The following is a 15391-nucleotide window of genomic DNA, read 5'->3' as shown; positions in this document are numbered from 1 at the left end:
TTCTACCATCTTATTGATGATGAAACACAGAAATTGCATCGGAATTAAAAACAAAAGGCACAATGCCAACTTAAGTACAAGAAGACTGACTCTTCCTACTGTCTATGTTTTGAACCATTTCTGTGACACTAGTTATAGAGTCCGATGCTGCACTTCAGGTTTACTGTATCCCTTGGACCTTCTTATTGACGATGAAACACAGAAATTGCATCGGAATTAAAAACAAAAGGCACAATGCCGACTTAAGTACAAGAAGACTGACTCTTCCTACTGTCTATGTTTTGAACCATTTCTGTGACACTAGTTATTGAGTCCGATGCTGCACTTCAGGTTTACTGTATCCCTTGGACCTTCTTATTGACGATGAAACACATCGGAATTAAATACAAAAGGCACAATGCCGACTTAAAGACAAGAACACTGACTCTTCTTACTGTCTATGCTTTGAACCATTACTGTGACACTAGTTATAGATTCCGATGCTTCACTCCAGGTTTACTGTATCTCTTGGACCTTCTTATTGACGATGAAACACAGAAATTGCATCCGAATTAAATATAAAAGGCACAATGCCTTTCTGCCATTCCTGTGACACTAGTTATAGTTTCTGATGCTTCACTTCAGGTTTACTGTATCCCTTGGACCTTCTTATTGACGATGAAACACAGAAATTGCATCGGGATTAAATAGAAAAGGCACACTGACGACTTAAGTACGAGAAGACTGACTCTTCTTACTGTCTATGTAATCTATCATTCTTGTGACACTAGTTATAGATTCCGATGCTTCACTCCAGGTTTACTGTATCCCTTGGACCTTCTTATTGACGATGAAAATCAGAAATTGCATCGGAATTAAATAGAAAAGGCACAATGCCGACTTAAGTACAAGAAGACTGACACTTCGTACTGATTATAGTTTGAATCATTCCTGTGACACTAGTTATAGATTCCGATGCTTTACTTCAGGTTTACTGTATACCTTGGACCATCTTATTGACGATGAAACACAGAAAATGCATCGGAATTAAAAACAAAAGGCACAATGTCGACTTAAGTACAAGAAGACTGACTCTTCCTACTGTCTATGTTTTGAACCATTCCTGTGACACTAGTTTTGGATTCCGATGCTTCACTTCAGGTTTACTGTATCCCTCTGACCTTCTTATTGACGATGAAACCCAGAAATTGCATCGGAATTAAATACAAAAGGCACAATGCCGACTTAAGGACAAGAAGACTGACTCTTCTTACTGACTCTGTTTTGAGCCATTCCTGTGACGCTAGCAATAGATTCCGATGCTTCACTTCAGGTTTACTGTATCCGTCTCACCTTCTTATTGACGATGAAACACAGAAATTGCATCGGAATTAAATATAAATGGCATAATGCCTACTTAAGTACAAGAAGACTGACTCTTCTTACTGTCTATGTTTTGACCCATTCCATTGACACTAGTTATGGATTCCGATGCTGCACTTCAGGTTTACTGTATCCCTTGGACCTTCTTATTGACGATGAAACACAGAAATTGCTTCGGAATTAAATACAAAAGACACAATGCCGACTTAAGGACAAGAAGACTGACTTTTCATACTGACTATGTTTTGAACAATTCCTGTGACACTAGTTATAGATTCCGATGCTACACTTCTGGTTTACTGTATACCTTGGAAGTTCTTATTGACGATGAAACACAGAAATTGCATCGGAATTAAATACAAAAGGCAAAATGCCCACTTAAATACAAGAAGACTGACTCTTCCTACTGTGTATGTTTTGAACCATTCCTGTGACACTAGTTATAGATTCCGATGCTTCACTTCAGGTTTACTGTATCCCTCTGACCTTATTGCCGATGAAACACAGTAATTGCATCGGAATTAAATACAAAAGGCACAATGGCGACTTAAGACTGACTCTTCCCAATGTCTATGTTTTGAACCATTCCTGTGACACTATTTTGGATTCCGATGCTTCACTTCAGGTTTACTGTATCCCTCTGACCTTCTTATTGACAATGAAACACAGAAATTGCATCGGATTAAATACAAAAGGCACAATGCCGACTTGAGTACAAGAAGACTGACTCTTCCTACTGTCAATGTTTTGAACCATTCCTGTGACACTAGTTATAGATTCCGATGCTTCACTTCAGGTTTACTGTATCCCTCTGACTTTATTGCCGATGAAACACAGAAATTACATCGGATAAATACAAAAGGCACAATGCCGACTTAAGGACAAGAAGACTGACTCTTCTTACTGACTATGTTTTGAACCATTCCTGTGACTCTAGTTATAGATTCCGATGCTTCACTTCAGGTTTACTGTATCCCTCTGACCTTCTTATTGACGATGAAACACAGAAATTGCTTCGGAATTAAATACAAAAGCACAATGCCGACTTAAGTACAAGAAGACTGACTCTTCTTACTGTCTATGTTTCCCCATTCCTGTGACAGTAGTTATAGATTCCGATGCTTCACTTCAGGTTTACTGTATCCCTCTGACCTTCTTATTGACGATGAAACACAGAAATTGCATCGGAATTAAATACAAAAGGCACAATGCTGACTTAAGTACAAGAAGACTGACTCTTCTTACTGATAATTGTTTGAACCATTCCTGTGACAATAGTTATAGATTCAGATGCTTCACTTCAGGTTTATTGAAATCCTTGGACGTTCTTATTGACGATGAAACGCAGAAATTTCATCGGAATTAAATACAAAAGGCACAATGCCGACTTAAGTACAAGAAGACTGACTCTTCCTACTGTCTATGTTTTGAACCAATTCTGTGACTCTAGTAATAGAGTCCGATGCTTCACTTCAGGTTTACTGTATCCCTTGGACCTTCTTATTGACGATAAATCACAGGAATTTCATCGGAATTAAATACAAAAGGCACAATGCCAACTTAAGGGCAAGAAGACTGACTCTTCTTACTGACTATGTTTTGAACCATTCCTGTGACACTAGTTATAGATTCCGATGCTTCACTTCAGGCTTACTGTATCCTTCTGCCCTTCTTATTGACGATGAAACACAGAAATTGCATCGGAATTAAATACAAAAGGCACAATGCCGACTTAAGTACAAGAAGACTGACTCTTCTTACTGTCTACTCTTTGAACCATTCCTGTGACACTAGTTACAGATACCGATGCTTCACTCCAGGTTTACTGTATCCCTTGGACCTTCTTATTGACGATGAACACAGAAACTGCATCGGAAAGAAATTGAAAAGGCACAATGCCGACTTAAGTACAAGAAGACTGACTCTTCTTACTGATAATTGTTTGAACCATTCCTGTGACAATAGTTATAGATTCCGATGCTTCACTTCAGGTTTACTGTATCCCTTGGACCTTGTTATTGACGGTGACACACAGAAATAGCATTGGAATTAAATACAAAAGGCAAAATGCCAACATTAGTACACGACGACTAACACTTCTTATTGTCTATGTTTTGAACCTGTCCTGTGACACTAGTTATAGATTCCGATGCTTCACTTCAGGTTTACTGTATCCCTCTGACCTTCTTATAGACGATGAAACACCGAAATTGCATCGGAATTAAACAGAAAACTCACAATGCTGACTTAAGTACAAGAACACAGACTCTTCTTACTGTCTATGTTTGAACCATTGCTGTGACACTAGTTATAGATTCCGATGCTTCACTCCAGGTTTACTGTATACCTTGGACCTTCTTAATGACGATGAAACACAGAAATTGCATCGGAATTAAATACAAAAGGCACAATGCCGACTTAAGTACAAGAAGGCTGATTCTTCCTACTGTCTATGTTTTGAACAATTCCTGTGACACTAGTTGTGGATTCCGATGCTTCACTTCAGGTTTACTGTATCCCTCTGACCTTGTTATTGACGATGAAACACAGAAATTGCATCGGAATTAAATACAAAAGGCACAATGCCGACTTAAGGACAAGAAGACTGACTCTTCTTACTGACTCTGTTTTGAACCATTCCTGTGACGCTAGCAATAGATTCCGATGCTTCACTTCAGGTTTACTGTATCCCTCTGACCTTCTTATTGACGATGAAACACAGAAATTGCATCGGAATTCAATACAAAAGGCATAATGCCTACTTAAGTACAAGAAGACTGACTCTTCTTACTGTCTATGTTTTGACCCATTCCATTGACACTAGTTATGGATTCCGATGCTGCACTTCAGGTTTACTGTATCCCTTGGACCTTCTTATTGACGATGAAACACAGAAATTGCTTCGGAATTACATACAAAAGGCACAATGCCGACTTAAGGACAAGAAGACTGACTTTTCATACTGACTATGTTTTGAACAATTCCTGTGACACTAGTTATAGATTCCGATGCTACACTTCTGGTTTACTGTATACCTTGGAAGTTCTTATTGACGATGAAACACAGAAATTGCATCGGAATTAAATACAAAAGGCACAATGGCGACTTAAGACTGACTCTTCCCAATGTCTATGTTTTGAACCATTCCTGTGACACTATTTTGGATTCCGATGCTTCACTTCAGGTTTACTGTATCCCTCTGACCTTCTTATTGACAATGATACACAGAAATTGCATCGCAATTAAATACAAAGGGCACAATGCCGACTTGAGTAAAAGAAGACTGACTCTTCCTACTGTCTATGTTTGAACCATTCCTGTGACACTAGTTATAGATTCCGATGCTTCACTTCAGGTTTACTGTATCCCTCTGACTTTATTGCCGATGAAACACAGAAATTACATCGGATAAATTCAAAAGGCACAATGCCGACTTAAGGACAAGAAGACTGACTCTTCTTACTGACTATGTTTTGAACCATTCCTGTGACTCTAGTTATAGATTCCGATGCTTCACTTCAGGTTTACTGTATCCCTCTGACCTTCTTATTGACGATGAAACACAGAAATTGCATCGTAATTAAATACAAAAGCCACAATGCTGCCTTAAGTACAAGAAGACTGACTCTTCTTACTGTCTATCATTAGAACCATTCCTGTGACACTAGTTATAGATTCCGATGCTTCACTTCAGGTTTACTGTATCCCTGTGACCTTCTTATTGACGATGAAACACAGAAATTGCATCGGAATTAAATACAAAAGGCACAATGCTGACTTAAGTACAAGAAGACTAACTCTTCTTACTGATAATTGTTTGAACCATTCCTGTGACAATAGTTATAGATTCCGATGCTTCACTTCAGGTTTATTGAAATCCTTGGACGTTCTTATTGACGATGAAACGCAGAAATTTCATCGGAATTAAATACAAAAGGCACAATGCCGACTTAAGTACAAGAAGACTGACTTTTCCTACTGTCTATGTTTTCAACCAATTCTGTGACACTAGTAATAGAGTCCGATGCTTCACTTCAGGTTTACTGTATCCCTTGGACCTTCTTATTGACGATGAATCACAGGAATTTTATCGGAATTAAATACAAAAGGCGCAATGCCAACTTAAGGGCAAGAAGACTGACTCTTCTTACTGACTATGTTTTGAACAATTCCTGTGACACTAGTTATAGATTCCGATGCTTCACTTCAGGTTTACTGTATCCTTCTGACCTTCTTATTGACGATGAAACACAGAAATTGCATCGGAATTAAATACAAAAGCACAATGCCGACTTAAGTACAAGAAGACTGACTCTTCTTACTGTCTATGTTTCTCCCATTCCTGTGACACTAGTTATAGATTCCGATGCTTCACTTCAGGTTTACTGTATCCCTCTGACCTTCTTATTGACGATGAAACACAGAAATTGCATCGGAATGAAATACAAAAGGCACAATGCTGACTTAAGTACAAGAAGTCTGACTCTTCTTACTGGCTATTCTTTGAACCATTCCTGTGACACTAGGTATAGATTCCGATGCTTCACTCCAGGTTTACTGGTTCCCTTGGACCTTCTTATTGACGATGAACACAGAAACTGCATCGGAAAGAAATTGAAAAGGCACAATGCCGACTTAAGTACAAGAAGACTGACTCTTCTTACTGATAATTGTTTGAACCATTCCTGTGACAATAGTTATAGATTCCGATGCTTCACTTCAGGTTTACTGTATCCCTTGGACCTTGTTATTGACGGTGACACACAGAAATAGCATTGGAATTACATACAAAAGGCAAAATGCCAACTTTAGTACACGACGACTGACTCTTCTTATTGTCTATGTTTTGAACCTTTCCTGTGACACTAGTTATAGATTCCGATGCTTCACTTCAGGTTTACTGTATCCCTCTGACCTTCTTATTGACGATGAAACACCGAAATTGCATCGGAATTAAATAGAAAACTCACAATGCTGACTTAAGTACAAGAAGACAGACTCTTCTTACTGTCTATGTTTTGAACCATTGCTGTGACACTAGTTATAGATTCCGATGCTTCACTCCAGGTTTAATGTATACCTTGGACCTTCTTAATGCCGATGAAACATAGAAATTGCATCGGAATTAAATACAAAAGGCACAATGCCGACTTATGTACAAGAAGACAGACTCTTCCTACTGTCTATGTTTTGAACCAATTCTGTGACACTAGTTATAGAGTCCGAAGCTTCACTTCAGGTTTACTGTATCCCTTGGACCATCTCATTGACGATGAATCACAGGAATTGCATCGGAATTAAATACAAAAGGCACAATGCCGACTTAAGTACAAGAAGACTGACCCCTCTTACTGTCTATATTTTGAACCATTCCAGTTACACTAGTTATAGATTCCGATGCTTCACTTCAGGTTTGCTATATTCCTTGGACCTTCTTATTGTCGATGAAACACAGAAATTGCATCGAAATTAAATACAAAGGCACAATGCCGCCTTAAGTACAAGAAGACTGACTCTTCTTACTGTCTATGCTTTGAACCATTACTGTGACACTAGTTATAGATTCCGAAGCTTCACTCCAGGTTTATTGTATCCTTTGGATCTTCTTGTTGACGATGAAACACAGAAATTGCGTCGGAATTAAATACAAAAGGCACAATGCCGACTTAAGGACAAGAAGACTGACTCTTCTTACTGACTATGCTTTGAACCATTCCTGTGACACTAGTTATAGATTCCGATGGTTCACTTCAGGTTTACTGTATCCCTCTGACCTTCTTATTGACGATGAAACATCGAAAATGCATCGGAATTAAATAGAAAACTCACAATGCTGACTCAAGTACAAGAAGACTGACTCTTCTTACTGTCTATGTTTTGAACCTTTCCTGTGACACTAGTTATAGATTCCGATGCTTCACTCCAGGTTTACTGTTTACGTTGGACCTGCTTATTGACGATGAAACACAGAAATTGCATCGGAATTAAATAGAAAAGGCACAATGCCGACTTAAGTGCAAGAAGACTGACTCTTATTAGTGATTATAGTTTGAACCATTGCTGTGACACTAGTTATCGATTCCGATGCTTTACTTCAGGTTTACTGTATACCTTGGACATTCTTATTGACGATGAAACACTGAAATTGCATCGGAATTAAATAGGAAAGGCACAATGTCGACTTAAGTACAAGAAGACTGACTCTTCTTACTGTCTATGTGTGAACCATTCCTGTGACACTAGTTATAGATTCCGATGCTTCACTCCAGGTTTACTGTAACCCTTGGACCTTCTTATTGACGATGAAACACAGAAATTGCATCGGAATTAAATAGAAAAGGCACAATGCCGACTTAAGTAAAAGAAGACTGACTCTTCTTAGTGATTATAGTTTGAACCATTGCTGTGACACTTGTTATAGATTCCGATGCTTTACTTCAGGTTTACTGTATACCTTGGACATTCTTATTGACGATGAAACACAGAAATTGCATCGGAATTAAATACAAAAGGCACAATGCCGACTTAAGTACAAGAATACTGACTCTTCTTACTGCCTATGTTTCTAACCATCCCCGTGACACTAGTTATAGATTCCGATGCTTCACTCCAGGTTGACTGTATCCTTTGGACCTTCTAATTGACGATGATACACAGAAATTGCATCGGAATTAAATACAAAAGGCACAATGCCGACTTCAGTACAAGAAGACTGACTCTTCTTACTGTCTATGTTTTGAACCATTCCTGTGACACTAGTTATAGATTTCGATGCCTCACTCTAGGTTTAATGTATCCCTTGAACCTTCTTATTGACGATGAAACACAGATATTGCATAGGAATTAAATAAAAAAGGCACAATGGCGACTTAAGTACAAGAAGACTGACTCTGCTTACTGTCTATGCTTTTGAACCATTCCTGTGACACTAGTTACAGATTCCGATGCCTCACTCCAGGTTTACTGTATCCCTTGGACCTTCTTATTGACGATGAAACACAGAAATTTAATCGGAATTAAATACAAAAGGCACAATGCCGACTTAAGTACAAGAAGACTGACTCTTCTTACTGACTATGCTTTGAACCGTTCCTGTGACACTAGTTATAGATTCCGGTGCTTCACTTCAGGTTTACTGTATACCTTGGACATTCTTATTGCCGATGAAACAAAGAAATTTCATCGGAATTACATAGAAAAGGCTTAATTTCGACTTAAGTACAAGAAGACTGACTTTTCTTACTGTCTATGATTTGAACCATTCCTGTGACACTAGTTATAGATTTCGATGCTTCATTCCAGGTTTACTGTAACCCTTGGACCTTCTTATTGACGATGAAACACAGAAATTGCATCGGAATTAAATAGAGAAGCCACAATGCTGACTTAAGTACAAGAAGACTGACTCTTCTTACTGACTATGTTTTGAACCAGTCCTGTGACACTAGTTATAGATTCTGATGCTTTACTTCAGGTTTACTGTATAGCTTGGACATTCTTATTGACGACGAAACACAGAAATTGCATCGAAATTAAATAGAAAAGGCACAATGTCGACTTAAGTACAAGAAGACTGACTCTTCTTACTCTCTATGTTTTGAACCATTCCTGTGACACTAGTTATAGATTCCGATGCTTCACTCCCGGTTTACTGTAACCCTTGGCCCTTCTTATTGACGATGAAACTCAGAAATTGCATCGGAATTAAATAGAAAAGGCACAATGCCGTCTTAAGTACAAGAAGACTGACTCTTCTTACTGACTATGTTTTGAACCAGTCCTGTGACACTAGTTATAGATTCCGATGCTTTACTTCAGGTTTACTGTATACCTTGGACTTTCTTATTGACGACGAAACACAGAAATTGCATCGAAATTAAATAGAAAAGGCACAATGTCGACTTAAGTACAAGAAGACTGACTCTTCTTACTCTCTATGTTTTGAACCATTCCTGTGACACTAGTTATAGATTCCGATGCTTCACTCCCGGTTTACTGTAACCCTTGGCCCTTCTTATTGACGATGAAACACAGAAATTGCATAGGAATTAAATAAAAAAGGCACAATGGCGACTTAAGTACAAGAAGACTGACTCTGCTTACTGTCTATGTTTTGAACCATTCCTGTGACACTAGTTACAGATTCCGATGCCTCACTCCAGGTTTACTGTATCCCTTGGACCTTCTTATTGACGATGAAACACAGAAATTTCATCGGAATTAAATACAAAAGGCACAATGCCGACTTAAGTACAAGAAGACTGACTCTTCTTACTGACTATGCTTTGAACCATTCCTGTGACACTAGTTATAGATTCCGATGCTTCACTCCAGGTTTACTGTAACCCTTGGACCTTCTTATTGACGATGAAACACAGAAATTGCATCGGAATTAAATAGAAAAGCCACAATGCTGACTTAAGTACAAGAAGACTGACTCTTCTTACTGACTATGTTTTGAACCAGTCCTGTGACACTAGTTATAGATTCCGATGCTTTACTTCAGGTTTACTGTATAGCTTGGACATTCTTATTGACGACGAAACACAGAAATTGCATCGAAATTAAATAGAAAAGGCACAATGTCCACTTAAGTACAAGAAGACTGACTCTTCTTACTCTCTATGTTTTGAACCATTCCTGTGACACTAGTTATAGATTCCGATGCTTCACTCCCGGTTTACTGTAACCCTTGGCCCTTCTTATTGACGATGAAACTCAGAAATTGCATCGGAATTAAATAGAAAAGGCACAATGCCGTCTTAAGTACAAGAAGACTGACTCTTCTTACTGACTATGTTTTGAACCAGTCCTGTGACACTAGTTATAGATTCCGATGCTTTACTTCAGGTTTACTGTATACCTTGGACATTCTTATTGACGACGAAACACAGAAATTGCATCGACATTAAATAGAAAAGGCACAATGTCGACTTAAGTACAAGAAGACTGACTCTTCTTACTCTCTATGTTTTGAACCATTCGTGTGACACTAGTTATAGATTCCGATGCTTCACTTCCGGTTTACTGTAACCCTTGGCCCTTCTTATTGACGATGAAACACAGAAATTGCATAGGATTTAAATAAAAAAGGCACAATGGCGACTTAAGTACAAGAAGACTGACTCTGCATACTGTCTATGTTTTGAACCATTCCTGTGACACTAGTTACAGATTCCGATGCCTCACTCCAGGTTTACTGTATCCCTTGGACCTTCTTATTGACGATGAAACACAGAAATTTCATCGGATTTAATACAAAAGGCACAATGCCGACTTAAGTACAAGAAGACTGACTCTTCTTACTGACTATGCTTTGAACCATTCCTGTGACACTAGTTATAGATTCCGATGCTTCACTTCAGGTTTACTGTATACCTTGGACATTCTTATTGACGATGAAACACAGAAATTGCATCGGAATTAAATAGAAAAGCCACAATGCTGACGTAAGTACAAGAAGACTGACTCTTCTTACTGACTATGTTTTGAACCAGTCCTGTGACACTAGTTATAGATTCCGATGCTTTACTTCAGGTTTACTGTATACCTTGGACATTCTTATTGACGACGAAACACAGAAATTGCATCGAAATTAAATAGAAAAGGCACAATGCCGACTTAAGTACAAGAAGATTGACTCTTCTTAGTGATTATAGTTTGAACCATTGCTGTGACGCTAGTTATCGATTCCCATGCTTTACTTCAGGTTTACTGTATACCTTGGACATTCTTATTGACGATGAAACACAGAAATTGCATCGGAATTAAATAGAAAAGGCACAATGTCGACTTAAGTACAAGAAGACTGACTCTTCTTACTGTCTATGTTTGAACCATTCCTGTGACACTAGTTATAGATTCCGATGCTTCACTCCATGTTTACTGTAATCCTTGGACCTTCTTATTGACGATGAAATACAGAAATTGCATCGGAATTAAATACAAAAGGCACAATGCCGGCTTAAGGACAAGAAGACTGACTCTTCTTACTGACTATGTTTTGAAACATTCCTGTGACTCTAGTTATAGATTCCGATGCTTCACTTCAGGTTTACTGTATCCCTTGGACCTTCTTATTGACGATGAATCACAGGAATTGCATCGGAATTAAACACAAAAGGCACAATGCCGACTTAAGTACAAGAAGACTGACTCTTCCTACTGTCTATGTTTTGAACCATTCCTGTGACACTAATTATAGATTCCGATGCTTTACTTCAGGTTTACTGTATAGCTTGGACATTCTTATTGACGACGAAACACAGAAATTGCATCGAAATTAAATAGAAAAGGCACAATGCCGACTTAAGTACAAGAAGACTGACTCGTCTTACTCATAATAGTTTGAACCATTCCGGTGACAATTGTTATAGATTCCGATGCTTCACTTCAGGTTTACTGTATCCCTTGGACCTTGTTATTGACGGTGACACACAGAAATAGCATTGAAATTAAATACAAAAGGCAAAATGCTAACTTTAGTACACGAAGATTGACTCTTATTACTGTCTATGTTTTGAACCATTCCTGTGACACTAGTTATAGATTCCGATGCTTCACTTCAGGTTTACTGTATCCTTCTGACCTACTTATTGACGATGAAACACAGAAATTGCATCGGAATTAAATAGAAAACTCACAATGCCGACTTAAGTACATGAAGACTGACTCTTCATACTGTCTATGTTTTGAACCATTCCTGTGACACTAGTTATAGATTCCGATGTTTCACTCCAGGTTTAGTGTATGGCTTGGACCTTCTTATTGACGATGAAGCACAGAAATTGCATCGGAATTAAATAGAAAAGGCACAATTCCGACTTAAGTACAAGAAGACTGACTCTTCTTAGTGATTACAGTTTGAACCATTGCTGTGACACTAGTTATAGATTCCGATGCTTTACTTCAGGTTTACTGAATACCTTCGACATTCTTATTGACGATGAAACACAGAAATTGCATCGGAATTAAATAGAAAATGCTCAATGTCGACTTAAGTTCAAGAAGACTGACTCTTCTTACTGTCTATGTTTTGAACCATTCCTGTGACACTAGTTGTAGATTCCGATGCTTCACTCTAGGTTTACTGTAACCCTCGGACCTTCTTATTGACGACGAAACACAGAAATTGCATCGGAATTAAATAGAAAAGGCACAATACCGACTTAAGTACAAGAAGACTGACTCTTCTTACTGACTATGTTTTGAACCATTCCTGTGACACTAGTTACAGATTCCGATGCTTCACTTCAGGTTTACTGTATACCTTGGACCTTCTTATTGACGATTAAACACAGAAATTGCATCGGAATTAAATACAAAAGGCACAATGCCGACTTAAGTACAATAAGACTGACTCTTCCTACTGTCTATGTTTTGAACCATTCCTGTGACTCTAGTTATAGATTCCGATGCTTCACTCCACATTTACTGAAACCCTTGGACCTACGTATTGACGATGAAACACAGTAATTGCATCGGAATTAAATAGAAATGGCACAATGCCGACTTAAGTACAAGAAGACTGACTCTTCTTACTGACTATGTTTGAACCATTCCTGTGACACTAGTTACAGATTCCGATGCTTCACTTCAGGTTTACTGTATCCCTCAGACCTTCTTATTGACGATGAAACACCGAAATTGCATCGGAGTTAGATAGAAAATTCACAATGCCGACTCAAGTACAAGAAGACTGACTCTTCTTACTGTCTATGTTTTGAACCATTCCTGTGACACTAGTTATAGATTCCGATGCTTCACTCCAGGTATACTGTATACCTTGGACCTCCTTATTGACGATGAAACACAGAAATTGCATCGGAATTAAATCGAAAAGGCACAATGCCGACTTAAGTACAAGAAGACTGACTCTTCTTAGTGATTATAGTTTGAACCATTACTGTGACACTAGTTATAGATTCCGATGCTTTACTTCTGGTTTACTGTATACCTTGGACATTCTTATTGACGATGAAACACAGAAATTGCATCGGAATTAAATAAAAAAAACACAATGCCGACCTAAGTACAAGAATACTGACTCTTCTTACTGTCTATGTTTCGAACCATCCCCGTGACACTAGTTATAGATTCCGATGCTTCAATCCAGGTTGACTGTATCTCTTGGACCTTCTAATTGACGATGATACACAGAAATTGCATCGGAATTAAATACAAAAGGCACAAAGCCGTCTTTAGTACAAGAAGACTGACTCTCCTTACTGTCTATGTTTTGAACCATTCCTGTGACCCTAGTTATAGATTCCGATGCCTCACTCTAGGTTTCATGTATCCCTTTAACCTTCTTATTGACGATGAAACACAGAAATTGCATAGGAATTAATTAAAAAAGGCACAATGCCGACTTAAGTACAACAAGACTGACTCTTCTTAGTGATTATAGTTTGAACCATTGCTGTCACACTAGTTATAGATTCCGATGCTTTACTTCAGGTTTACTGTATACCTTGGACATTCTTATTGACGATGAAACATAGAAATTGCATCGGAATTGAATAGAAAAGGCACAATGTCGACTTAAGTACAAGAAGACTGACTCTTCTTACTGTCTATGTTTTGAACCATTCCTGTGACTCTAGTTATAGAATACGATGCTTCACTCCACATTTACTGTAACAATTGGACCTTCTTATTGACGATGAAACACAGAAATTGCATCGGAATTACATAGAAAAGGCCCTATGACGACTTAAGTACAAGAAGACTGACTCTTCTTACTGACTATGTTTGAACCATTCCTGTGACACTAGTTACAGATTCCGATGCTTCACTTTAGGTTTACAGTATCCCTCTGACCTTCTTATTGACGATGAAACACCGAAATTGCATCGGAGTTAAATAGAAAACTCACAATGCCGACTCAAGTACAAGAAGACTGACTCTTCTTACAGTCTATGTTTTGAACCATTCCTGTGGCACTAGTTATAGATTCCGATGCTTCACTCCAGGTTTACTGTATACCTTGGACCTTCTTATTGACGATGAAACACAGAAATTGCATCGGAATTAAATACAAAAGGCACAATGCCGACTTAAGTACAAGAATACTGACTCTTCTTACTGCCTATGTTTCGAACCATCCCCGTGACACTAGCTATAGATTCCGATGCTTCACTCCAGTTTGACTGTATCCCTTGGACCTTCTAATTGACGATGATACACAGAAATTGCATCGGAATTAAATACAAAAGGCACAATGCCTACTTCAGTACAAGAAGACTGACTCTTCTTACTGTCTATGTTTTGAACCATTCCTGTGACACTAGTTATAGATTCCGATGCTTCACTTCAGGTTTACTGTATCCTTCTGACCTACTTATTGACGATGAAACACAGAAATTGCATCGGAATTAAATAGAAAACTCACAATGCCGACTTAAGTACAAGAAGACTGACTCTTCATACTGTCTATGTTTTGAACCATTCCTGTGACACTAGTTATAGATTCCGATGCTTCACTCCAGGTTCACTGTATCGCTTGGACCTTCTTATTGACGATGAAGCACAGAAATTGCATCGGAATTAAATAGAAAAGGCACAATGCCGACTTAAGTACAAGAAGACTGACTCTTCTTAGCGATTATAGTTTGAACCATTGCTGTGACACTAGTTATAGATTCCGATGCTTTACTTCAGGTTTACTGAATACCTTCGACAGTCTTATTGACGATGAAACACAGAAATTGCATCGGAATTAAATAGAAAATGCTCAATGTCGACTTAAGTTCAAGAAGACTGACTCTTCTTACTGTCTATGTTTTGAACCATTCCTGTGACACTAGTTGTAGATTCCGATGCTTCACTCTAGGTTTACTGTAACCCTCGGACCTTCTTATTGACGATGAAACACAGATATTGCATCGGAATTAAATACAAAAGGCACAATGCCGACTTAAGTAGAATAAGACTGACTCTTCCTACTGTCTATGTTTTGAACCATTCCTGTGACTCTAGTTATAGATACCGATGCTTCACTCCACATTTACTGTAACCCTTGGACCTT

This window comes from Schistocerca serialis, chromosome 2 (genome assembly GCF_023864345.2).
Source record: "Schistocerca serialis cubense isolate TAMUIC-IGC-003099 chromosome 2, iqSchSeri2.2, whole genome shotgun sequence".
NCBI lineage: Eukaryota > Metazoa > Arthropoda > Insecta > Orthoptera > Acrididae > Schistocerca > Schistocerca serialis.
This window is presented reverse-complemented; position numbering follows the sequence as displayed.